This window comes from Dendropsophus ebraccatus, chromosome 4 (genome assembly GCF_027789765.1).
Source record: "Dendropsophus ebraccatus isolate aDenEbr1 chromosome 4, aDenEbr1.pat, whole genome shotgun sequence".
NCBI lineage: Eukaryota > Metazoa > Chordata > Amphibia > Anura > Hylidae > Dendropsophus > Dendropsophus ebraccatus.
This window is the reverse complement of record NC_091457.1, coordinates 170,373,061-170,398,208: the sequence shown is the minus strand read 5'-3', so window position 1 is coordinate 170,398,208 and position 25,148 is coordinate 170,373,061.

The following is a 25,148-nucleotide window of genomic DNA, read 5'->3' as shown; positions in this document are numbered from 1 at the left end:
GAGCCGGACCAGTGCACCCGCTACATATCACATCCCCAGCCCCTAGAGCCCGACCAGTGCAGCCGCTACATATCACATCCCCAGCCCATATAGCCTTACCAGTGCAGCCGCTACATATCACATCCACAGCCCCTAGAGCCTGACCAGTGCACCCGCTACATATCACATCTCCAGCCCCTAGAGCCTGACCAGTGCACCTGCTACATATCACATCTCCAGCCCCTAGAGCCTGACCAGTGCAGCCGCTACATATCACATCCACAGCCCCTAGAGCCTGACCAGTGCACCCGCTACATATCACATCTCCAGCCCCTAGAGCCTGACCAGTGCACCCGCTACATATCACATCCACAGCCCCTAGAGCCTGACCAGTTCATCCGCTACATATCACAGCCCCTAGAACCTGACCAGTGCACCCGCTACATATCACATCCACAGCCCCTAGAGCCTGACCAGTGCAGCCGCTACATATCATCCCCAGCCCCTAGAGCCCGACCAGTGCACCCACTACATATCACATCTCCAGCCCCTAGAACCTGACCAGTGCACCCGCTACATATCATATCCCCAGCCCCTAGAACCTGACCAGTGCACCCGCTACATATCACATCCACAGCCCCTAGAGCCTGACCAGTGCAGCCGCTACATATCACATCCACAGCCCCTAGAGCCCGACCAGTGCACCCGCTACTGTACATATCATCCCCAGCCCCTAGAGCCCGACCAGTGCACCCACTACATATCATATCCCCAGCCCCTAGAACCTGACCAGTGCACCCGCTACATATCACATCCACAGCCCCTAGAGCCTGACCAGTGCACCCGCTACATATCACATTCCCAGCCCCTAGAGCCCGACCAGTGCACCCGCTACATATCACATCCCCAGCCCCTATAGCCTTACCAGTTCATCCGCTACATATCATCCCCAGCCCCTAGAGCCCGACCAGTGCACCCGCTACTGTACATATCATCCCCAGCCCCTAGAGCCCGACCAGTGCACCCGCTACTGTACATATCATCCCCAGCCCCTAGAGCCCGACCAGTGCACCCGCTACATATCACATCCCTAGCCCCTAGAGCCCGACCAGTGCACCCACTAGATATCACATCCCCAGCCCCTAGAGCCCGACCAGTGCACCCGCTACATATCACATCCCCAGCCCCTAGAGCCCGACCAGTGCAGCCGCTACATATCACATCCCCAGCCCCTAGAGCCCGACCAGTGCAGCCGCTACATATCACATCCCCAGCCCCTAGAGCCTGACCAGTGCACCCGCTACATATCACATCCCCAGCCCCTAGAGCAGGGGTCCTCAACTGGCGGACCGTGGTCCGAACCCGGACCGCGGAGGCCAGCTGTCCGGACCCCTGGTCAGACCTCCTAACCGCCCCGGATCCGTCCCGTCCCGCTCCCCACCGCACTGCCTCCCGCCCCATAGGTGTACTGTCCTTAGATGTCAGTACGCCTGTGGGGCTGGGGGCAGTGTCGGTCCGGTCCCCGGCTGATACGCGCTCTGTAGGGATGTCCCGGGGATTCCCCAGCAGAGCGCGCACCACAGACCTCAGTGTACGCCGCCGGCCTGTCCTTCCCGGAAGTGCAGGCCGGCGGCGTACGCTGAGGTCACTGGTGCGCGCTCTGCTGGGGAATCCCCGGGACATCCCTACAGAGCGCGTATCAGCCGGGGGCCGGACCGACGGGAAGAGACGAAGACAGCCACAGCGGGGAACGAGGTGCTAGGTGAGTTGTTTTTGTTATTTTTTTTTTCTGTCTGGGGGGCATCTACAAGGGGAGAGCGCACAGGTGGACTATATACTACAGGGGGGACCTCACAGGGGGCTATATACTACTTAGGGGGCTATATACTACTGGGGGGAGCGCACAGGGGGCTATATACTACAGGGGGGACCTCACAGGGGGCTATATACTACTGAGGGGGCTATATACTACTGGGGGGAGCGCACAGGGGGTTATATACTAGAGGGGGGACCTCACAGGGGCTATATACTACAGGGGGAAAGCACAAGGGGGGCTATATACTACTGGGGGGGACCTCACAGGGGGCTATATACTACTGGGGGGAGCTCACAGGGGGCTATATACTACAGGGGGACAGCGCATGGGGGGGCTATATACTACAGGGGGAGCTCACAGGGGGCTATATACTACAGGGGGGAGCTCACAGGGGGGCTATATACTACTTGGGGGGAGCTCACGGGGGCTATATACTACTGGGGGGAGCTCACAGGGGGCTATATACTACAGGGGGAGAGCACAGGGGGGCTATATACTACTGGGGGGAGCTCACAGGGGGCTATATACTACTGGGGGGAGAGCACAGGGGCGCTATATACTACTGGGGGGAGCTCACAGGGGGCTATATACTACAGGGGGACAGCGCATGGGGGGGCTATATACTACAGGGGGAGCTCACAGGGGGCTATATACTACAGGGGGGAGCTCACAGGGGGGCTATATACTACTTGGGGGGAGCTCACGGGGGCTATATACTACTGGGGGGAGCTCACAGGGGGCTATATACTACAGGGGGAGAGCACAGGGGGGCTATATACTGGGGGGAGCTCACAGGGGGCTATATACTACTGGGGGAGAGCGCACAGGGGGGCTATATACTACTGGGGGGAGCTCACAGGGGGCTATATTCTACAGGGGGAGAGCGCACGGGGAGGCTATATACTACTGGGGGGAGCTCACAGGGGGCTATATACTACTGGGGGAGAGCGCACAGGGGGGCTATATACTACTTGGGGGGAGCTCACGGGGGCTATATACTACTGGGGGGAGCTCACAGGGGGCTATATACTACAGGGGGAGCTCACAGGGGGCTATATACTACTGGGGGACAGCGCACAGGGGGCTATATACTACAGGGGGAGAGCGCACAGGGGGGCTATATACTACTGGGGGGAGCTCAAAGGGGGCTATATACTACAGGGGGAGAGCGCACAGGGGGGCTATATACTACTGGGGGAGCAACAGGGGGCTATATACTACTAAAGGAGAGCGCACAGGGGGGGCTATACACTACTGGGGGAGCAACAGGGGGGCTATATACTACCAGGGCAGTCACCCCCTTTGTACCTAATATCAAAGGCCTGGTGAGAGAGAACAAAATGCCAATTTTCCCGCTGATAAGCAGCAATTCTGTATATAAATAGTTGAACGTTTGTGACAAAGTAACAAAACACGTTTCCTACTGATGTTCAGCTCGGACCTTCACCTGACAACAGACCCCGGTAAGTGACCTTCACTAAAAGTTGTTGAGTACCCCTGGTCTAGAGCCTGACCAGTGCAGCCGCTACATATCACATCCACAGCCCCTAGAGCCCGACCAGTGCACCCGCTACATATCACATCCCTAGCCCCTAGAGCCTGACCAGTTCATCCGCTACATATCACATCCCCAGCCCCTAGAGCCCGACCAGTGCAGCCGCTACATATCACATCCCCAGCCCCTAGAGCCCGACCAGTGCAGCCGCTACATATCACATCCCCAGCCCCTAGAGCCCGACCAGTGCACCCGCTACTGTACATATCATCCCCAGCCCCTAGAGCCCGACCAGTGCACCCGCTACATATCACATCCCCAGCCCCTAGAGCCCGACCAGTGCACCCACTACATATCACATCCCCAGCCCCTAGAGCCCGACCAGTGCAGCTGCTACATATCACATCCCCAGCCCCTAGAGCCCGACCAGTGCAGCCGCTACATATCACATTCCCAGCCCCTAGAGCCCGACCAGTGCACCCGCTACATATCATATCCCCAGCCCCTAGAGCCGGACCAGTGCACCCGCTACATATCACATCTCCAGCCCCTAGAGCCGGACCAGTGCACCCGCTACATATCATATCCCCAGCCCCTAGAGCCCGACCAGTGCAGCCGCTACTTATCATATCCCCAGCCCCTAGAGCCTGACCAGTGCACCCGCTATATATCATATCCCCAGCCCCTAGAGCCCGACCAGTGCAGCCGCTACTTATCATATCCCCAGCCCCTAGAGCCGGACCAGTGCACCCACTACATATCACATCCCCAGCCCCTAGAACCTGACCAGTGCACCCGCTACATATCACATCCCCAGCCCCTAGAGCCCGACCAGTGCACCCGCTACATATCACATCTCCAGCCCCTAGAGCCGGACCAGTGCACCCACTACATATCACATCCCCAGCCCCTAGAGCCTGACCAGTGCACCCACTACATATCACATCTCCAGCCCCTAGAGCCCGACCAGTGCACCCACTACATATCACATCTCCAGCCCCTAGAACCTGACCAATGCACCCGCTACATATCATATCCCCAGCCCCTAGAACCTGACCAGTGCACCCGCTACATATCACATCCACAGCCCCTAGAGCCTGACCAGTGCAGCCGCTACATATCACATCCCCAGCCCCTAGAGCCCGACCAGTGCAGCCGCTACATATCACATCCACAGCCCCTAGAGCCTGACCAGTGCACCCGCTACATATCACATCCCCAGCCCCTATAGCCTTACCAGTTCATCCGCTACATATCACATCCACAGCCCCTAGAGCCCGACCAGTGCATCCGCTACATATCACATCCCCAGCCCCTAGAGCCTGACCAGTGCACCCGCTACATATCACATCTCCAGCCCCTAGAGCCTGACCAGTGCAGCCGCTACATATCACATCCCCAGCCCCTAGAGCCTGACCAGTGCACCCGCTACATATCACATCTCCAGCCCCTAGAGCCTGACCAGTGCAGCCGCTACATATCATATCCCCAGCCCCTGGAGCCTGACCAGTGCAGCTGCTACATATCACATCCCCAGCCCCTAGAGCCCGACCAGTGCAGCCGCTACATATCACATCCCCAGCCCCTAGAGCCCGACCAGTGCAGCCGCTACATATCACATCCCCAGCCCCTAGAGCCCGACCAGTGCACCCGCTACTGTACATATCATCCCCAGCCCCTAGAGCTCGACCAGTGCACCCGCTACATATCACATCCCCAGCCCCTAGAGCCCGACCAGTGCAGCCGCTACATATCACATCCCCAGCCCCTAGAGCCTGACCAGTGCACCCGCTACATATCACATCTCCAGCCCCTAGAACCTGACCAGTGCACCCGCTACATATCACATCCACAGCCCCTAGAGCCGGACCAGTGCACCCGCTACATATCACATCCCCAGCCCCTAGAGCCTGACCAGTGCACCCGCTACATATCACATCTCCAGCCCCTAGAGCCCGACCAGTGCAGCCGCTACATATCACATCCCCAGCCCCTAGAGCCCGACCAGTGCAGCCGCTACATATCACATCCCCAGCCCCTAGAGCCCGACCAGTGCAGCCGCTACATATCACATCCCCAGCCCCTAGAGCCTGACCAGTGCACCCACTACATATCACATCTCCAGCCCCTAGAGCCCGACCAGTGCACCCACTACATATCACATCTCCAGCCCCTAGAACCTGATCAGTGCACCCGCTACATATCATATCCCCAGCCCCTAGAACCTGACCAGTGCACCCACTACATATCACATCCCCAGCCCCTAGAGGCCAACCAGGGCACCCGCTACATATCATATCCCCAGCCCCTAGAACCTGACCAGTGCACCCACTACATATCACATCTCCAGCCCCTAGAACCTGACCAGTGCACCCGCTACATATCACATCCACAGCCCCTAGAGACTGACCAGTGCAGCCGCTACATATCACATCCACAGCCCTTAGAGGCCAACCAGGGCACCTGCTACATATCACATCCACAGCCCCTAGAGCCTGACCAGTTCATCCGCTACATATAACATCTCCAGTCCCTAGAGCCTGACCAGTTCACCCTCTACATATCACTTCACCAGCCTTTGGTGCCGACCAGTGCACCCGCTACACATCACATCTACTGCCCCAAGAGCTCATCCAGTGCACCCATTACATATAACATCACCAGGCCCTAGAGCCTGACTAGTGCACCTGCTACATATTATATCTCCAGCTCCTAGGGCCCGACCAGTGCACCTAATACATACTGTATCACATCACCAACCCCTGGGGCCTGACCAGTGCACCTGCACTATATCACCATCACCAGCCCCTAAAGCCCAACTAGTGCATCTACTATATACAGTATCACATCGCCAGCTCCTGAGGCCTGACCAGTGCACCCACTAAATATCACCAGCCCCTAGAGCCCAACCAGTGCACCCACTTTGCATCACCATCGCCATGCCCCTGAAGCCTGACCAATGAACCTGTTACATACGAGGTATGTCTATAAGAGGTACCCCAAACGGCTAGCTTTCCCATTAGGTTGGCCTCTAATCCCTAATTGTGTGTCACTCTGTGCCCACAGGGTAGCTCAGGCAGATGTTCAGTCCCTTGGATGCAGAACTTTCTTCTAATGGCTCCAGCTGAGTACCTCGCATTTGACTAGGTTCCCCGGTCTGTAGCCTGCCGACTCCTCAAAACTACAACTTCTTCAAGTCAAGGCTGGAGGAAGAGACAGAGGAATCTGGAGGAGGTAGAGGTGTTTGGAAGAGGCAGAGGTGTCTGGAGGGAACAGAGGGTTCTGGAGGGAGCAGAGGTCTGGAGAAAGCAGAGGGTTCTGGAGGGAGTAGAGGGTTCTGGAGGGGACTGAGGGGTCTGGAGGGAGCAGGAGAGGGGTCAGCATTCATTATGGTTTAGCATTTGGCTGTATATAGCAGGTGATATTGCAATGTTTCTCCTATGGCTCTACTAGGCATTGCTCCCACCTAGCCAGAATCCTGCTCCACACTGATGAGGGGCAACACCCAGAAACATCTGTCTGTCAATGGATTCCCGGTGTTGGTTTTTCCTTGTCTTTACATTGACTTATAGGGCCACTTAATATGGTAGTGTTAATGGTTTTCCTACAGGAGCTGCCCCTTGGCTGTGTCCTTCCCGGAGGGATATCTGGCTAGTCCTGTGTTTCCAGACTCTTGAATAAGGCTCCACAGGCTCTTCTTTTTTAATATCACTGTACGTTCTGACACAGTTACTGTATGTTCTGACACCGTCACTGTGCGGTCTGACGCCATCGCCAGTAATCACAGATCATGTGATCATCTGAGATTTGCCTTACCCGGAGCTTTAAATCCTGTGGTTATAGTGCATGGAGACTTGGGTTCAGGGTATCGCACCGTCTGTGCTGTGCATCACTTCACGGCTTCTGTACACAACACTGAAGGCATCTTCCAGGGATTGTTTCCTATCTCTCTCTATATATACGGTATATATACCAGTGATGCTTTCTTAGATGTGATTTTCTTATAGGTGATAGAAACGCACTGTGACATCTTGGATCACATCCCCTTCGTGTTTCAGAGCTCATGATGACATTACGGACACTCAGAGATCTCATGCAGCAGGTGTAGTGATGACTTTGCTGTCACTCTCCATTATCCATGTAACTAAACACCGGAGTCTCATGGCAGAATCTAGAGCCCGACCAGTGCAGCCGCTACATATCACATCCCCAGCCCCTAGAGTCCGACCAGTGCACCCGCTACATATCACATCTCCAGCCCCTAGAGCCCGACCAGTGCAGCCGCTACATATCACATTCCCAGCCCCTAGAGCCCGACCAGTGCACCCGCTACATATCACATCCCCAGCCCCTAGAGCCTGACCAGTGCAACCGCTACATATCACATCTCCAGCCCCTAGAGCCCGACCAGTGCATCCGCTACATATCACATCTCCAGCCCCTAGAGCCCGACCAGTGCAGCCGCTACATATCACATCCCCAGCCCCTAGAGCCCGACCAGTGCACCCGCTACTGTACATATCATCCCCAGCCCCTAGAGCCCGACCAGTGCACCCGCTACATATCACATCCCCAGCCCCTAGAGCCCGACCAGTGCACCCACTACATATCACATCCCCAGCCCCTAGAGCCCGACCAGTGCAGCCGCTACATATCACATTCCCAGCCCCTAGAGCCGGACCAGTACAGCCGCTACATATCACATCCCCAGCCCCTAGAGCCTGACCAGTGCACCCACTACATATGACATCCACAGCCCCTAGAGCCTGACCAGTGCACCCGCTACATATCACATCCCCAGCCCCTAGAGCCCGACCAGTGCACCCGCTACTGTACATATCATCCCCAGCCCCTAGAGCCCGACCAGTGCACCCACTACATATCACATCCCCAGCCCCTAGAGCCCGACCAGTGCACCCGCTACTGTACATATCATCCCCAGCCCCTAGAGCCTGACCAGTGCACCCACTACATATCATCCCCAGCCCCTAGAGCCTGACCAGTGCAGCCGCTACATATCACATCCCCAGCCCCTAGAGCCCGACCAGTGCAGCCGCTACATATCACATCCCCAGCCCCTAGAGCCCGACCAGTGCACCCGCTACATATCACATCCCCAGCCCCTAGAGCCTGACCAGTGCAGCCGCTACATATCACATCCCCAGCCCCTAGAGCCCGACCAGTGCAGCCGCTACATATCACATCCCCAGCCCCTAGAGCCCGACCAGTGCACCCACTACATATCATCCCCAGCCCCTAGAGCTGGACTAGTGCAGCCGCTACATATCACATCTCCAGCCCCTAGAGCCTGACCAGTGCACCTGCTACATATCACATCTCCAGCCCCTAGAGCCTGACCAGTGCACCTGCTACATATCACATCTCCAGCCCCTAGAACCTGACCAGTGCACCCGCTACATATCATATCCACAGCCCCTAGAGCCCGACCAGTGCAGCCGCTACATATCACATCCACAGCCCCTAGAGGCCAACCAGTGCACCCGCTACATATCATATCCACAGCCCCTAGAGCCTGACCAGTTCATCCGCTACATATCACATCTCCAGTCCCTAGAGCCTGACCAGTTCACCCTCTACATATCACTTCACCAGCCCCTAGAGCCGGACCAGTGCACCCGCTACATATCACGTCCACAGCCCCTAGAGCCTGACCAGTTCACCCTCTACATATCACGTCCACAGCCCCTAGAGCCTGACCAGTTCACCCTCTACATATCACTTCACCAGCCTTTGGTGCCGACCAGTGCACCCGCTACACATCACATCTACTGCCCCAAGAGCTCATCCAGTGCACCCATTACATATAACATCACCAGGCCCTAGAGCCTGACCAGTGCACCTGCTACATATCACATCTCCAGCTCCTAGGGCCCGACCAGTGCACCTAATACATACTGTATCACATCACCAACCCCTGGGGCCTGACCAGTGCACCTGCACTATATCACCATCACCAGCCCCTAAAGCCCAACTAGTGCATCTACTATATACAGTATCACATCGCCAGCTCCTGAGGCCTGACCAGTGCACCCACTAAATATCACCAGCCCCTAGAGCCCAACCAGTGCACCCACTTTGCATCACCATCGCCATGCCCCTGAAGCCTGACCAATGAACCTGTTACATACGAGGTATGTCTATAAGAGGTACCCCAAACGGCTAGCTTTCCCATTAGGTTGGCCTCTAATCCCTAATTGTGTGTCACTCTGTGCCCACAGGGTAGCTCAGGCAGATGTTCAGTCCCTTGGATGCAGAACTTTCTTCTAATGGCTCCAGCTGAGTACCTCGCATTTGACTAGGTTCCCCGGTCTGTAGCCTGCCGACTCCTCAAAACTACAACTTCTTCAAGTCAAGGCTGGAGGAAGAGACAGAGGAATCTGGAGGAGGTAGAGGTGTTTGGAAGAGGCAGAGGTGTCTGGAGGGAACAGAGGGTTCTGGAGGGAGCAGAGGTCTGGAGAAAGCAGAGGGTTCTGGAGGGAGTAGAGGGTTCTGGAGGGGACTGAGGGGTCTGGAGGGAGCAGGAGAGGGGTCAGCATTCATTATGGTTTAGCATTTGGCTGTATATAGCAGGTGATATTGCAATGTTTCTCCTATGGCTCTACTAGGCATTGCTCCCACCTAGCCAGAATCCTGCTCCACATTGATGAGGGGAAACACCCAGAAACATCTGTCTGTCAATGGATTCCCGGTGTTGGTTTTTCCTTGTCATTACATTGACTTATAGGGCCACTTAATATGGTAGTGTTAATGGTTTCCCTACAGGAGCTGTCCCTTGGCTGTGTCTTTCCCGGAGGGATATCTGGCTAGTCCTGTGTTTCCAGACTCTTGAATAAGGCTCCACAGGCTCTTCTTTTTTAATATCACTGTACGTTCTGACACAGTTACTGTATGTTCTGACACCGTCACTGTATGTTCTGACACCGTCACTGTGCGGTCTGACGCCATCGCCACTAATCACAGATCATGTGATCATCTGAGATTTGCCTTACCCGGAGCTTTAAATCCTGTGGTTATAGTGCATGGAGACTAGTCTTGGGTTCAGGGTATCGCACCGTCTGTGCTGTGCATCACTTCACGGCTTCTGTACACAACACTGAAGGCATCTTCCAGGGATTGTTTCCTATCTCTCTCTATATATACGGTATATATACCAGTGATGCTTTCTTAGATGTGATTTTCTTATAGGTGATAGAAACGCACTGTGACATCTTGGATCACATCCCCTTCGTGTTTCAGAGCTCATGATGACATTACGGACACTCAGAGATCTCATGCAGCAGGTGTAGTGATGACTTTGCTGTCACTCTCCATTATCCATGTAACTAAACACCGGAGTCTCATGGCAGAATCTCTTTTCGGGTCATCAAGCTCGGAGATCAGCTGCAGTGTAAGAGACGGACATTCCTTTATGGCGTCAATGAAGTCTCAAGTGCAAACTCCCCACAGGTGTCAATGATTTCCAACCCTCCATTGAAAGTGTGACATATACCACATATATCTGTGTACAGAAGAGCGTCACATCCACAAGGCACCTTACTGCTGTTACCTGCTCAATAACCATCACTGCCCATATACCAAGTGCCTGCTGGCTGTATATTACAGGTCATCAATGGCTGGGAGCAGACTATCTATTCTGATGTGATGGGGCCGCCATCTTGGTACTGCTCTTAAACACCAGGAACCTAGGATAATTCTAAGCTTTGTCCCCAGGTCACACTGTGTAACCTGTAAACACATTGTTAGTGATATACCTGGGCCCACTGCACCCAGGAGAGTGATGGTAGAGGAGCACTGGGTCCAGCAGAGTGATGGTAGAGGAGCACTGGGCCAAGCAGGGTAAAGGTAGAGGAGCACCGGGCCCTGCAGAGTGATGGTAGAGGAGCACTGGGCCCAGCAGAGTGATGGTAGAGGAGCACTGGGTCCAGCAGAGTGATGGTAGAGGAGCACTGGGCCCTGCAGAGTGATGGTAGAGGAGCACTGGGCGCTGCAGAGTGATGGTAGAGGAGCACCGGGCCCTGCAGTGTGATGGTAGAGGAGCACCGGGCCCTGCAAAGTGATGGTAGAGGAGCAATGGACCCTGCAGGGTGATGGTAGAGGAGCAACGGGCCCAGCAAAGTGATGGTAGAGGAGCACCTGGCCCAGCAGAATGATGGTAGAGGAGCAATGGGTCCAGCAGGGTGATGGTAGAGAAGCACCAGGCCCAGCAAAGTGATGGTAGAGGAGCACTGGGTCCAGCAAAGTGATGGTAGAGGAGCATCGGGCCCAGGAGAGTGACGGTAGAGGAGCACCGGGCCCAGCAGAGTGACGGTAGAGGAGCACCGGGCCCAGCAAAGTGATGGTAGAGGAGCACCGGGCCCAGCAGAGTGATGGTAGAGGAGCATCGGGCCCTGCAGAGTGATGGAAGAAGAGCACCAGGCCCAGCAGAGTGATGGTAGAGGAGCACCGGGCCCAGCAAAGTGATGGTAGAGGAGCACCGGGCCCAGCTGAGTGATGGTAGAGGAGCACCGGGCCCAGCAGAGTGATGGTAGAGGTGCACCGGGCCCTGCAGAATGATGGTAGAGGAGCATCGGGCCCAGCAGAGTGATGGTAGAGGAGCAACGGGCCCTGCAGAGTGACGGTAGAGGAGCACCGGGCCCTGCAGAGTGATGGTAGAGGAGCACTGGGTCCAGCAGAGTGATGGTAGAGAAGCACCGGGCCCTGCAGAGTGATGGTAGAGGAGCAACGGGCCCAGCAGGGTGATGTTAGAGGAGCATAGGGTCCAGCAGAGTGATGGTAGAGGAGCACCGGGCCCAGCAGAGTAATGGTAGAGGAGCACCGGGCCCAGCAGAGTGATGGTAGAGGAGCACCGGCCCCTGCAGAGTGATGGTAGAGGAGCATCGGGCCCAGCAGAATGATGGTAGAGGAGCACCGGACCCAGCAGGGTGATGGTAGAGGAGCATCGGGCCCTGCAGAGTAATGGTAGAGGAGCATTGGGCCCAGCAGAATGATGGTAGAGGAGCAACGGGCCCAGCAGGGTGACGTTAGAGGAGCATAGGGTCCAGCAGAGTGACGGTAGAGGAGCCCCGGGCCCAGCAGAGTAATGGTAGAGGAGCATCGGGCCCAGCAGATTGATGGTATAGGAGCAGCGGGCCCTGCAGAGTGATGGTAGAGGAGCACTGGGCCCAGCAGAGTGATGGTAGAGAAGCACCGAGCCCTGCAGAGTGATGGTAGAGGAGCACCGGACCCTGCAGAGTGATGGTAGAGGAGCACCGGGCCCAGCAAAGTGATGGTAGAGGAGCAACGGGCCCTGCAGAGTGACGGTAGAGGAGCACTGGGTCCAGCAGAGTGATGGTAGAGAAGCACCGGGCCCTGCAGAGTGATGGTAGAGAAGGAACGGGCCCAGCAGAGTGATGGTAGAGGAGCAACAGGCCCTGCAGAGTGATGGTAGAGGAGCAACGGGCCCTGCAGAGTGACGGTAGAGGAGCACTGGGTCCAGCAGAGTGATGGTAGAGAAGCACCGGGCCCTGCAGAGTGATGGTAGAGGAGCACTGGGTCCAGCAGAGTGATGGTAGAGAAGCACCGGGCCCTGCAGAGTGATGGTAGAGGAGCAACGGGCCCAGCAGGGTGATGTTAGAGGAGCATAGGGTCCAGCAGAGTGATGGTAGAGGAGCACCGGGCCCAGCAGAGTAATGGTAGAGGAGCACCGGGCCCAGCAGAGTAATGGTAGAGGAGCACCGGCCCCTGCAGAGTGATGGTAGAGGAGCATCGGGCCCAGCAGAATGATGGTAGAGGAGCACCGGACCCAGCAGGGTGATGGTAGAGGAGCAACTGCCGTATGTTATAACCAGTTCTGTCCTGGAAAGCTATGGTCCCCTGCAAACTGCGTGTTTTGTGTCAACCTTCTCAGTATTCAGGTCTGCTATTTCATTCATTTATTGCATGTATATTCAGGTATCAGTGCCTAATGGTATTATGTCGCCCCCCAGTGTTCAAGTATGGTACTTCTCAGGTATATTTCTCTGTATATGCCTAATGGTGTGATGATGCAATGGCTGGATGTCACGTGACTGTGCCCTGCTTCCATGGTAACTCCAATAGTCATCGAGCTTTGGCTGGGGTTACCATGTGACTTCCTGTTCTACCTCAGTCTATCTCCTGTCCCAGAGGGGATAGGGTGTGTTGCTCTGCTGTTCCTGTCAGTCAGTCTTGTCCTCCACCTTCTGGAGACAAGTTGTGTCTGTCCTCTCTCCCTGCTAAGAGAGAGGCCTGCGTGTGCTCTGCTGCTCCAGTCCACTGGCTGTGTTCCTGTCTCAAGATTCTCATCTGGGTGTCGATTCTTCAGTTCCTCTCATCATCATCTTCTCTAATCATCAACAGCAAGTATTTCATTCAAGTCTCATTCCACCCAGCATCTTATCCTCAGTATCACTACTACTCCCATCATTCAGCACGCTACTCTCACAGCCTATTGCAGCATCACCCATTACTCTGCCTTATTCCCGGTTGCATCCGGAGAGACTGTTGCTACTAGTTACCACCGTTACAATAAATATACAACTACCGTTGTTTCTGACCCTTGGCATTGGTGTGATCATTGGTGCCCTGACTAAGGACATAGAGGAATCGCATGCCCAGTATTCCCGCATGGTCAGGAGCCCGGTTCTCAGCTGTATCACCCTCGTGCCTACACCGTGACCACTACATCCTACAGCTGCCCCGATTCCTGCCTGTTAGCAACATCTATACTGCGGAGTGGCCCCTAGGGGCCTGGGCATAGTTACACTGATATCTGCAAATCTGCAGCAGATCCTGGATGTGTGATGCATTCTTAGGTCCCAGTCACACATCAGTAACCCTGTCTGTAATTGGGGACCGGCTACAGCGGACAGGATTACTAATGTGTTTCAGTAACTATCGGCCTTTACACGGACCCCCTGTCATATAGGGGACACAGACGCACAATGGCTTCATCGGGTTTTTTTGTAGCACGGATTATGTCCCCAAAACGGATCTGTAACACCTACAGATGTGTGTATGGGGCCATATGATCTGCATGTGTGATATGATGTGTGATTGGGCCATATATACTGCATGTGTGATATGTGTGTATGGGGCCATATGACCTGCATGTGTGATATGATGTGTGATTGGGCCATTTATACTGCATGTGTGATATGATGTGTGATATGATGTTATGTGTGATTGGGCCATATATACTGCATGTGTGATATGATGTGTGACAGGGACCATGATGCACCTGAGTATAACAATGGTTAGGATCCATCATACACCACCTCATGGGATAATCTGCAGCAAGAAACCAGAGACTTTCTAGAGAAACATAGAGACTTCATTAATGTTAATCTCATTTCTAGGTCAAAAAGAGGGAAGGGGGTCAAAAGTAGGGACACTTGGGAGGTACAGTATGTGTAACCTGGTGACATGGCAGACAGCATCACACATGGTCACATGTCATCACACGCATTATACAGTAACACGCCATCACACATTCACACACTATCACCTGGTCCGTGTAATGTGTGTTAGGCATGCTCTGTGACATGTGCAGAGATTATAGTGCAGGAAGGAGGGACGTGGTAAGCCATGATCTTCACCCATTGACTTCTACAGTAAGGTGTTGGGAGCATCCTCTGTGACCTGTGGGGAGTTCAGCATACAGGGAGGAGGAGGAAGGGAGCTGTGACCATTGTCTATTGATTCTATGAGAGTGTTGTTGGCATGCCCTGTGATCTGGGCAGAGGTCAATGTGTAAGGAGGGTAAAACTGAGGAACATTTTCAGGGAGGGGGAGGATATGAGTTTAAACCATCCCATATTTACTTTCCCAGTACAGTGTTATGGTCATGCTCTGTGACCATAACCTAATTCATTTTATAGTAGAATGTTGTGGTCATGCCTTGTGACCTTTGCCGAGATCATTGTGCAAAGAGGGGGAGGAGGTGAGCTGAGATAATCACCTATTTACCTTGACTTAGGGCCCTATTCCACCGGACGATTATCGTTTGCATAATCGTTAACGATTAACGATCTCAAACGACCGCTATTGCGAAAGACCTGAAAACGTTCACTCATTTCCATGGAACGATAATCGTTACTTATGATCGTAATTGCGATAGTTTTTCTTCGCTATTTATTCGCTATTGCGTTCATATCTATTGCAAACGACCGAACGATGTCTTATTCAATGCGAACGATTTGCGAACGAGCAACGATAAAAATAGGTCCAGGTCTTATAAAGCGATCAACGATTTCTCGTTCGGTCGTTAATCGTTAACTGCATTTCAACCGAATGATTATCGTTCAGATTCGAACGATTTAACGATAATCTGAACGATAATCGTCCGGTGGAATAGGGCCCTTAGGGATAGCTTACCTGCGCTAGGCCATACACCACGCCCTTTTCCCCATTAAAGAGACAACACACGGTTGTGGTGCAAAGGCCACAGCGGCCCAATTTTATTAACAATAAAATATCAACCAGATATGTAAATTCCTTCACTTATAGAATATAAATAACAATAACCAACGTGGTTAATAACATTAGACAAATAACACCCCCTGAGATAGTCCAACCCAGTGGGAGGAGAATTGGAAGGACCCCCTGCTCCTTTTCCCCCTTCCCGTTATCCACCAAGGTCTTCAACTTGCCCTTGGTTGCAGGCACCTAACCTGAGGGCACCACCTGTTGAAGCCATGCACTCCCCTGTGGCACTGGCCACAGGATCTCCCACACCAGCTGGGTACCGCCCCAGCATTCCAAAATCCTGTTCTCCAGTTTTAACTAACATTAACATTAACTATCACTCACCAATTTTAACCGTGTCACCTCCAATTCCCCTACCCACTGCAGCCACAGCGACCGTGCGTGACGCCTTATGCATGGTCGCTCCTCCATAATCTGAGGGCCCGCTCCATCCCATCCTTGAGCCCAAGGATCCACAAATCTAACCCCAGCGCATTCAAGTGCACCCCATCCGCCCGCAAAAAGGCGTCATTAGGAACCTCCAAATCAGGATGGCGGACCACTATCCCTCCGTTTCTGGCAACAAAGCGCCCAATCGTCTTATTGATTTTTGCGCGGGCCCTATTCACCCCCTGCACCGATCTTGCTTGGTTTCACGACTGTCTAGCCACAATGTCTAACCAGACAATAATCAGGCCAGGATACGCCACCCATAGTCTCAACAAATCAATCTTTATGTCCCGGACTATCGCCCGGGACGTGCGCGCTCCCAGGTCATTGCCCCCCGCGTGCACCACTAAGACATCGGGGGCCCTATCCATATTAGCATAAAACTGCACCAAGGGCAACAACCTGGACCACACCAAACCTCTCCTCCCCAGCAGCACATCTGCTCTCAAACTCCCCCAATGGACGTAAGAGTGACCCACGATCCACATCAGACAGGGGACTGCATCTGGGAAAACAAAACACACATCACCACAACCGTGAACCATAACTCCCTACCCCCATCACCAGAAAAACATCCTCAAAGCAACTGCGGCCTAATATAAATCCTGAACCTCTCCGACTCCCAACGACCTATTCTCCTAATCACGTCAGGCCCTAAGCCCCAACGTGCCGCCTCGGTAGCGGCCCCAATCCGGAACGAATGAGAGCTGTACTCCGGTGCCCGCTCCCCCACAGCCGCCAAACACCGCCGGAACACCTGTACAAATTGGTACCTAGACAAAAACTAACCATCCGCATGCACTATTAACGGTCCCTCCACCGCCGGTCTGCACCCAGCGTAAACCCGAAAACACTCCACCGGGCACACAGAAGACCCCGGAAACGGGGCCAACCTTACCACACACAGCAACCTCTACACCCACTGCCATAGGTGCTCCGGACACGGGACCCCGACCTCCTCCGCCTCCGGTGCCAACTCCCGAAACCGCTGCCACTGGAAACGAGATAGTGAGTCAGCCACTGTATTGCGAACACCAGGAACATGCACAGCCGTAAATGAGCATTCAGCTCCAACCCCCGCAGCACCAACTTCCTCAACAGCCTCACCACCGGCGGGGACCTCGCCGTCTGCGCATTAATGGCCTGAACCACACCCAAATTGTCACAGAAAAACCGCACCCGCTTGTTTTCCAACAAGCCGCCCCAAATCACCGTAGCCACAACAATCGGGAACAACTCCAACAACGCTAAATTTCTCACCAACCCCAACTCATGCCATTCATAAGGCCACGCACCCGCGCACCACCTCCCCTGCAAAAAGGCCCCAAATCCCCGACCCCCGGAAGCATCAGTAAACAATTCCAAATCAACGTTAGACACAACCCTGTCCATCACCATCGACCTGCCATTGTAAACCGTCCCCCCAAACCGTCCTCCCAATTGCCCCCAAACCTTCAAATCCTCCCGCAATTCTGCTGAGATCCGCACATAGTGATGTGGCAGTCGCACCCCAGCCGTGGCCGCCGCCAACAGTCTACAGAATAGCCGGTCCATGGGCATGATCCTGCAGGCGAAGTTCAAGCGCCCAATTAGCGACTGTAAGTCATGCAACTGGAACTTCTTGCACCGCATCGCTGCCCCGACCGCCTTCTGTAGCTCCCTCAACTTGTCATCAGGCAGACGACATTCCATCTTGTCGGTATCAATTACTATGCCTAAAAACTTCACCTCAGTAGCAGGCCCCTCAGTCTTTTCAGAAGCCAGCGACACCCCGAAATAACTGCAAATCCTTTCTATCGTCTGCAGCAACACCGCACACACCCGAGACCCCCCCGGACCCAAAAACAAAAAGTCATCTATGTAGTGCAACACTGAGTCTACCTGAGACTCCTGTCGCACCACCCACTCTAGGAATGAGCTAAACAATTCAAAGTAAGAACAGGATATCGCACAGCCCATGGGCAGGCACATATCAACATAATATCTGCCCTGCCACTTACACCCCAACAACCTAAAACTTTCTGGGTGAATCGGCAACAGGCGAAAGGCGGCCTCAATATCCGTCTTTGCCAACAAACAGCCCCTCCCATACTTCCTAACCCAAGGTACAGCCATATCAAAAGATGTATAATAGACCGTGCACAGTTCTGGCGCGATGCCATCATTCACGGAACCATCCGTCGGAAACGACAGGTGGTGGATAAGCCTGAACTTCCCCGGTTCCCTCTTTAGGACCAGCCCCAATGGGGATGTGCGCAAATCCTTAACAGGAGGTGACTCAAACGGGCCCGCTATGCGGCCCAACCTCACCTCCTTCTTCAACTTTTCAGTAACCAGGTCCGGACAGGACAAGGCCGAGGACAGGCTGCGCACATCCCCAGTGGGGGGCCCGGGCGAACAAGGGATGTGGAAACCCACAATAAAGCCTTCCCGCAGAGTCTTAGCTGCCGGCCTATTTGGATAGCGGTCTAGAAACGCCATCATCCTTTCCACCCTCACCGGGGTCCATCCTCTTCTGATCAGCGTCACCCCCTCTACCCTTACCCCGCTTGAAGCACCTAACAAGCCCGTGTGCTCCCCCGCAACCGGAGCATTCGTGTTTAAACCGACAATCAGCCCCGAACTTACAGATGGCGTCGTTGTATTGCCAGCAGCACCCTCTTCCTGCTCCAGCCGACCGCCCCGCTGCTGACCCTGCGCCGCCGGCTGACTCCCAAAAGGGCTGCCCCCCTCCCGTAAACCGCGGGGCAGACATGAGTTTCATCCAAAGACTGATGTCTTTGTGATCCCACCGGATGGACGGACAGACCGCCTTCCGCTGCCTAAACTGCTCATCGTAGCGTAACCATGCGTTCCCCCCATAAACCCGTTACGCCTCGTCGATAGAATCTAGGTAACAAAATAACGCAGAGCAATGCTCCGGTGCCTTCTCCCCGATCACACAAGCCAAAATTGCAAACGCTTGAAACCAATTGGTAAACGTCCGCGGTATAAGCCTATACCGCCGACGTTCCTTCTCCTCCTTCTTGCTTTCATCCAGTTTTAATCTATCCAGATTAAATTTCTCCAGGGGGAGTAGCGAAAAGATTTCGACATACTCCCCCTTCCAGATCTTCTCCCTTACTTCAGCCTTCAGATGTGCCCCCAGCGGCCCCTCGAAGCATACATACACCTCCCCATGCGCAGCATCCGCCAACCGCACGTCATCCACCGGCTTCTGCGCAGCCCCCGACGCCACAGGCCCACTCACCACAACTGACCCCCCAGTCACATCACCACCAGCAGCTACTCCTGCCCCCCCGGCCACCCCTGTACTATCCCCCAGCTCTGACTGCAGCCCGGGCCCTGTCCACACTTTCGCTGGCGCCACTCCCACACCTGCCAAGCTCCTCGTCAGTAACTCCTGCATCCTCTGAAAAAACTGTTGCAACCCAGCTACACTACCCTGTGTGGCCCCCCCACCCCCCGTGTTGGTGGAGAAGGTGGTAAACTCACCCAGCCTCGCTGGACCTGGGCATCCAGCGGCCGTTTCTCCAGCTCCTCCTGGCATCGTCACCGTTGACCGGACAGCTGCAGATGAAGAGCCTGGGTTCTGCCGAGGCACACCCGTATCCCGGGCAACAGATGTACTAGGCCGAGGCCCGCCGGACCTCCCGGTCTCCGCCTCCTCCACATGAGCGCCGCCCCCCAGCGCTGCCGGCACTAGTGGCGTAGGGGCCCCCACGTCGCCATCCTCGGAATCCTCTGCAGCTGCACCTCACCTCCGTAATCCGGATCCTGCCGCCTCCTGGCCTGACCTCTCCTCGCAGGCCGCCTGACCCCCCGACCGGTGGGGGCCGCAGCGTCTCCTCCCTCCCCTCACAGGCGCGTGTCGGCTCCAGCAGATCTCCTTCCGGGCGTCGGCAAAGGGGGTGGGGAAGGCGAGCTCCGCTCACGCCGTCGCTGCCCATGCTGAGCTCTCCCGCTGCTCGGAACATCAGCAGACGGGGGAGCCGCATCCACATACTCCACATGGCGTCGACCAGGGGCGGGGGAAGCCGCAGCACGCACCCCCAGAGCTTCCACTCCCACCCGCAGAGGGCGATTCCTACTGGGCCGCAGGACCGGGAGTAGCCTGGGCGGAAGAGGCCAGAGGGTCCCTGACGGGGCTGCACCGGCGGCGATGGGAGCGAGGGAAGGCATCCGGGCTCAGTCGAGTCGACAGGCGCGACCGGCGTGGCCGCACCCGAATTTCTTCCTCCTCTGCCGGAGCCTCCGCGGGAGGGGGAACCCCTTGCAACAACTGCTGTTGCAGCCAACCTGGCCCGTGGACCAAAGCCGCCTCACGAACCTGCTGCATCAGCGCTTCCAGCTCAGCCATGAGGTAAGGCAACACCAACACGGATGAGCTTTTCTCTGTGTAGCTCCGCTTGGTCTCACCGTTCTGGCTCCTCCCTCCCCAAATATACCTCATCTTCTTCCCACCTCTTCCTCCCTTTCCCCACTAATCGCCAGCAGCCCCCCACTCCTCCCCACCTTGCATGAACCAGAGCACGTGCTTGTCATCTCCCCTAGTCATGTGCACCCAGCGCTATGTTGCACACCGCTGCGGGGCTTTCTTTAGTAGAGTGTTGTGGTCATGCTGGGAACCTGATGTAGATGTCATTGTGCAGGGTAAGTGAGCTGTGACCATCACCTAATTCATTTTATAGTAGAGTCTTGTGGTCATGCTCTGAGGACATTGTGCAGGCTGTGGGGTGGGGGATGTGGTGAGCTATCTGAGGTGTAGGACCACCTTACAGGACACATCTCAATGGCCGCTCACAGACTCTAGCACTGGATGATGCCCCTTCCCCATAGGATAATCCCGCCCCCCCCCAATGTCCGCCAATATAAATGACCTTTCTGAGAAGCCGCTATAAGATGAATCAACAGTAATATTAAAAGAACTGAACATTCATCTAAAATGTAAATGTGCAGCTTGTAGGCAGGAGCGTGCGCAGCGTCCGGGCAGCACCCAGAGGAAGAATTATCCGGTCAGAGTGAGGCGCTTTATGGCGCCGAGCCAGGGACTTATTATCCTGTATTTATTGCAGAGCTGGATCCACTGCCAGAGGAGCGCAGCTCCTGAGGTCTGAGGGTGCAGCGAGGAAACAGGCAGTCTATCCAGCATCTGACGTCTCTGCTCCGAGCCTAATCTGCTCGGCTGAGCCCAGCGCCGGGCGGCCGCGCTGACTAATGAACCTCGCCAGCATGTGAGTGCAGGAGACACATTCCGCTGCTTGGATTTTGCATGCGGCCATTTGTTCCTCCATAAATCACTGCAACGCCGTTACCGCAATAAAACACAAAAATAAATAAATTCTCCAAAAAAGGAGGAATTGGAAATTGCATTTTAAATTACTCCTGTGATCTCCGGAGACGCAGCTCGTTACCGAAAAAATGAATCACCGCTCCAGGGACCGAATTCATGTGCAGCTGCCGAAGCCCCCGCAAAGGGCGGCAACATGTGAGCGGGAAATGGGGGACAGGATCTGATGTTACTGCTGATACCCCCAGAGCGTGCGTCCCCATCACATCACCTGCCCCCTGTGATACCGCCACCTGCCCCCAGTGATACCACCACCTGCCCCCAGTGATACCGCCACCTGCCCCCAGTGATACCGCCACCTGCCCCAGTGATACCGCCACCTGCCCCCAGTGATACCGCCAACTGTTCCCAGTGATACTGCCACCTACTCCATGTCATACCGCCACCTGCCCCCAGTGATACGACCACCTGCCCCCAGTGATACTGCCACCTACTACATGTCATACCACCACCTTCCCCCATTGATACCGCCACCTGCCCCCAGTGATACCGCCACCTGCCCCCAGTGATACCGCCAGCTGTTCCCAGTGATACTGCCACCTACTCCATGTCATACCACCACCTTCCCCCAGTGATACCATCACCTACTCCATGTCATACCACCACCTTCCTCCAGTGATACCGCCACCTGCCCCCAGTGATACCGCCAACTGTCCCCAGTGATACCGCCAACTGCCCCCAGTGATACAACCGCCTTCCCCCAGCGATACCGCCCCCTGCCCCATGTGATACCGCCACCTGCCCCCTAAAATACCGCCACCTGCCCCATGTGATACCGCCACCTGCCCCCTGTGAAACTGCCGCAGTATTTGGTGTCTGTGACAATGGCCACCCTTGTAGTCATCAGAGAGACACTTGGAGAGGGCGGATCCTTGGTGGTTGTTTTTTGGTGCCGGTCACCATGGCCGCCCTTGTAGTCACCAGACAGGCCTAGAGGCCACGAATCCTTGGCAATTGTTGTTTGGTGCCGTCACCATGGCTGCCCTTGTAGTCACCAGACAGGACTAGAGGCAGCGGATCCATGGTGGTTGTTGTCCAGTGCCGTCACCATGGCCGCCTTTGTAGTCACCAGACATGAACTGTTGTATTGCAGATTACGGGCGGTGAATACTTACCACTTACCCCTTCCAACCCATGGTAGCTCCCGGCCCAACAAAAACCGACACTGACACCATCTTCAATTGGAAAATTGGCCATAGTAGCCTCTTTATTAAATACAAAATGTCCAACCAGAACAATTAACAAAAACAATTCTAACTTTATATGTATGACATATAATATAACTATAACATACCAGGGGAGGTAAAGGATGGCACTTCTGGCAGTATGAAAAATGAAAACCCATGTTGCAACACGCCGACTCAGGGAGGGGGCAAAATCTGCCCCCCATACTGCCTACCCCCGTTCCGAGCACCATGTGCTAACCACCGCCTAGGTGGTAACCAATAGCAACCCCTACCCGCTTCCACGCCCTGTAACCAACAAGGGGTTGCTATTCCTCCAGATTCCCTCCAAACACCTCCTTACTCCGCGCCATCCCCCACCTCCCCACCGCAAGCTGCAGCGACAATTACCCCCCCCCCCAGCGACCACCCACCGGCCATAAACTAAAGGGCGGGTGGGCCGTTCGCTGGTCCAGATCAGAAGCGTGTGAGTAACCCCTCCCCGCCCCTCCTATTATACTCAGACCAGCTGCCCACCCCCTTCCTCTTTCTATTAGCCACCAGCAACAAACTTCCCCTGCTGTAACCCCTCCCCACCCTAATTGCTAATCCACCACGTGCCCCGTGCTAGCTGTTAACCCCTTATCCACCCTCACCCCCTACTGCCCTCACAGTCATGTCTGGGCTGCCACTATGCTGCGCCCTTTCGCGCCCTCCCTGGACTAGAGGCAGCGAATCCGTGGTGATTGTTGTTTGGTGCCGGTCACCATGGCCACCCTTGTAGTCACCAGACAGGCCTAGAGGCCACGAATCCTTGGCAATTGTTGTTCGGTGCCGTCACCATGGCCGCCCTTGTAGTCACCAGACAGGACCAGAGGCAGCGGATCCGTGGTGGTTGTTCGGTGCCGTCACCATGGCCGCCCTTGTAGTCACCAGACAGGACCAGAGGCAGCGGATCCGTGGTGGTTGTTGTCCGGTGCCGTCACCATGGCCACCCTTGTAGTCACCAGAAAGGACTAGAGGCAGCGGATCCATGGTGGTTGTTGTTCGGTGCCGTCACCATGGCCGCCCTTGTAGTCACCAGACAGGACTAGAGGCAGCGGATCCGTCGTGGTTGTTCGGTGCCGTCACCATGGCTGCCCTTGTAGTCACCAGACAGGACTAGAGGCAGCGGATCCATGGTGATTGTTGTTTGGTGCCGGTCACCATGGCCACCCTTGTAGTCACCAGACAGGCCTAGAGGCCACGAATCCTTGGCAATTGTTTTTCAGTGCCGTCACCATGGCCGCCCTTGTAGTCACCAGACAGGACCAGAGGCAGCGGATCCGTGGTGGTTGTTGTCCGGTGCCGTCACCATGGCCACCCTTGTAGTCACCAGAAAGGACTAGAGGCAGCGGATCCATGGTGGTTGTTGTTCGGTGCCGTCACCATGGCCGCCCTTGTAGTCACCAGACAGGACTAGAGGCAGCGGATCCATGGTGGTTGTTGTTCGGTGCCGTCACCATGGCCGCCCTTGTAGTCACCAGACAGGACTAGAGGCAGCGGATCAGTGGTGGTTGCTGTTTGGTGCCACTGGTGGTGTCGTCACTGATGATCCATCGCTCGGTCGTCGCTCAGTCACATCACTCGTCCTTTGTCTGATCCTCGGGTTGTGATCTGCACCTCCATCGATAGCTAGGGAGGATTTTTGTGCAGTTTTTCGGCCTGTTGCTATGGAAACCCTGGAGGTGCGGAGATGATTGCTGCTTATGATTTCTGCGGCGCATTGTTTCTGAAGGCTCCATATTAATCACATGGCGGGATTAGGGATTGTCATAGGAAATCAGATGGAAGAAGGAATCTCATTGTCATTTCTCATCGCTGCCGTCGGGTCACAGCAAATCTCGGATTACTTCAAGTTGTCTCGAGGCGGCCGCAGTTTTATTGCCGAGATTTCTCTTGACACCGGGTATTACTTTGTATTCTCTAAAATAATTTTCTTCCCCCTGATAAGATAGTTGTGATATTGATTATGTGTCCTGAGATGACGCATTATTAGCTGACGCTCCTCACCGCTTCACGACCAATATTTCATCCAGGAATTACAGTATTAAAGGCGTTTAAGAAAAATTATGGCTGCAATAAATTCTTTCTGCCACTAGAGGGAAGTGTGAGGTGGATGACTTCACCGAGGGATCAACAGTCCATCTGCTCCGATCCCAGATCTGCGAGAACTGATGACATCATCACTTTCCAGGTGAATTGCTGACCCAATGGGCATCCCCAGACATCACCAGCTGCAACAAGTATACATTCTTCTGGGGGATTGCCGTACACAGTATACATTCTTCTGGGGGACAGCCGTACACGGTATACATTCTTCTGGGGGACAGCCGTACACGGTATACATTCTTCTGGGGGATTGCCGTACAC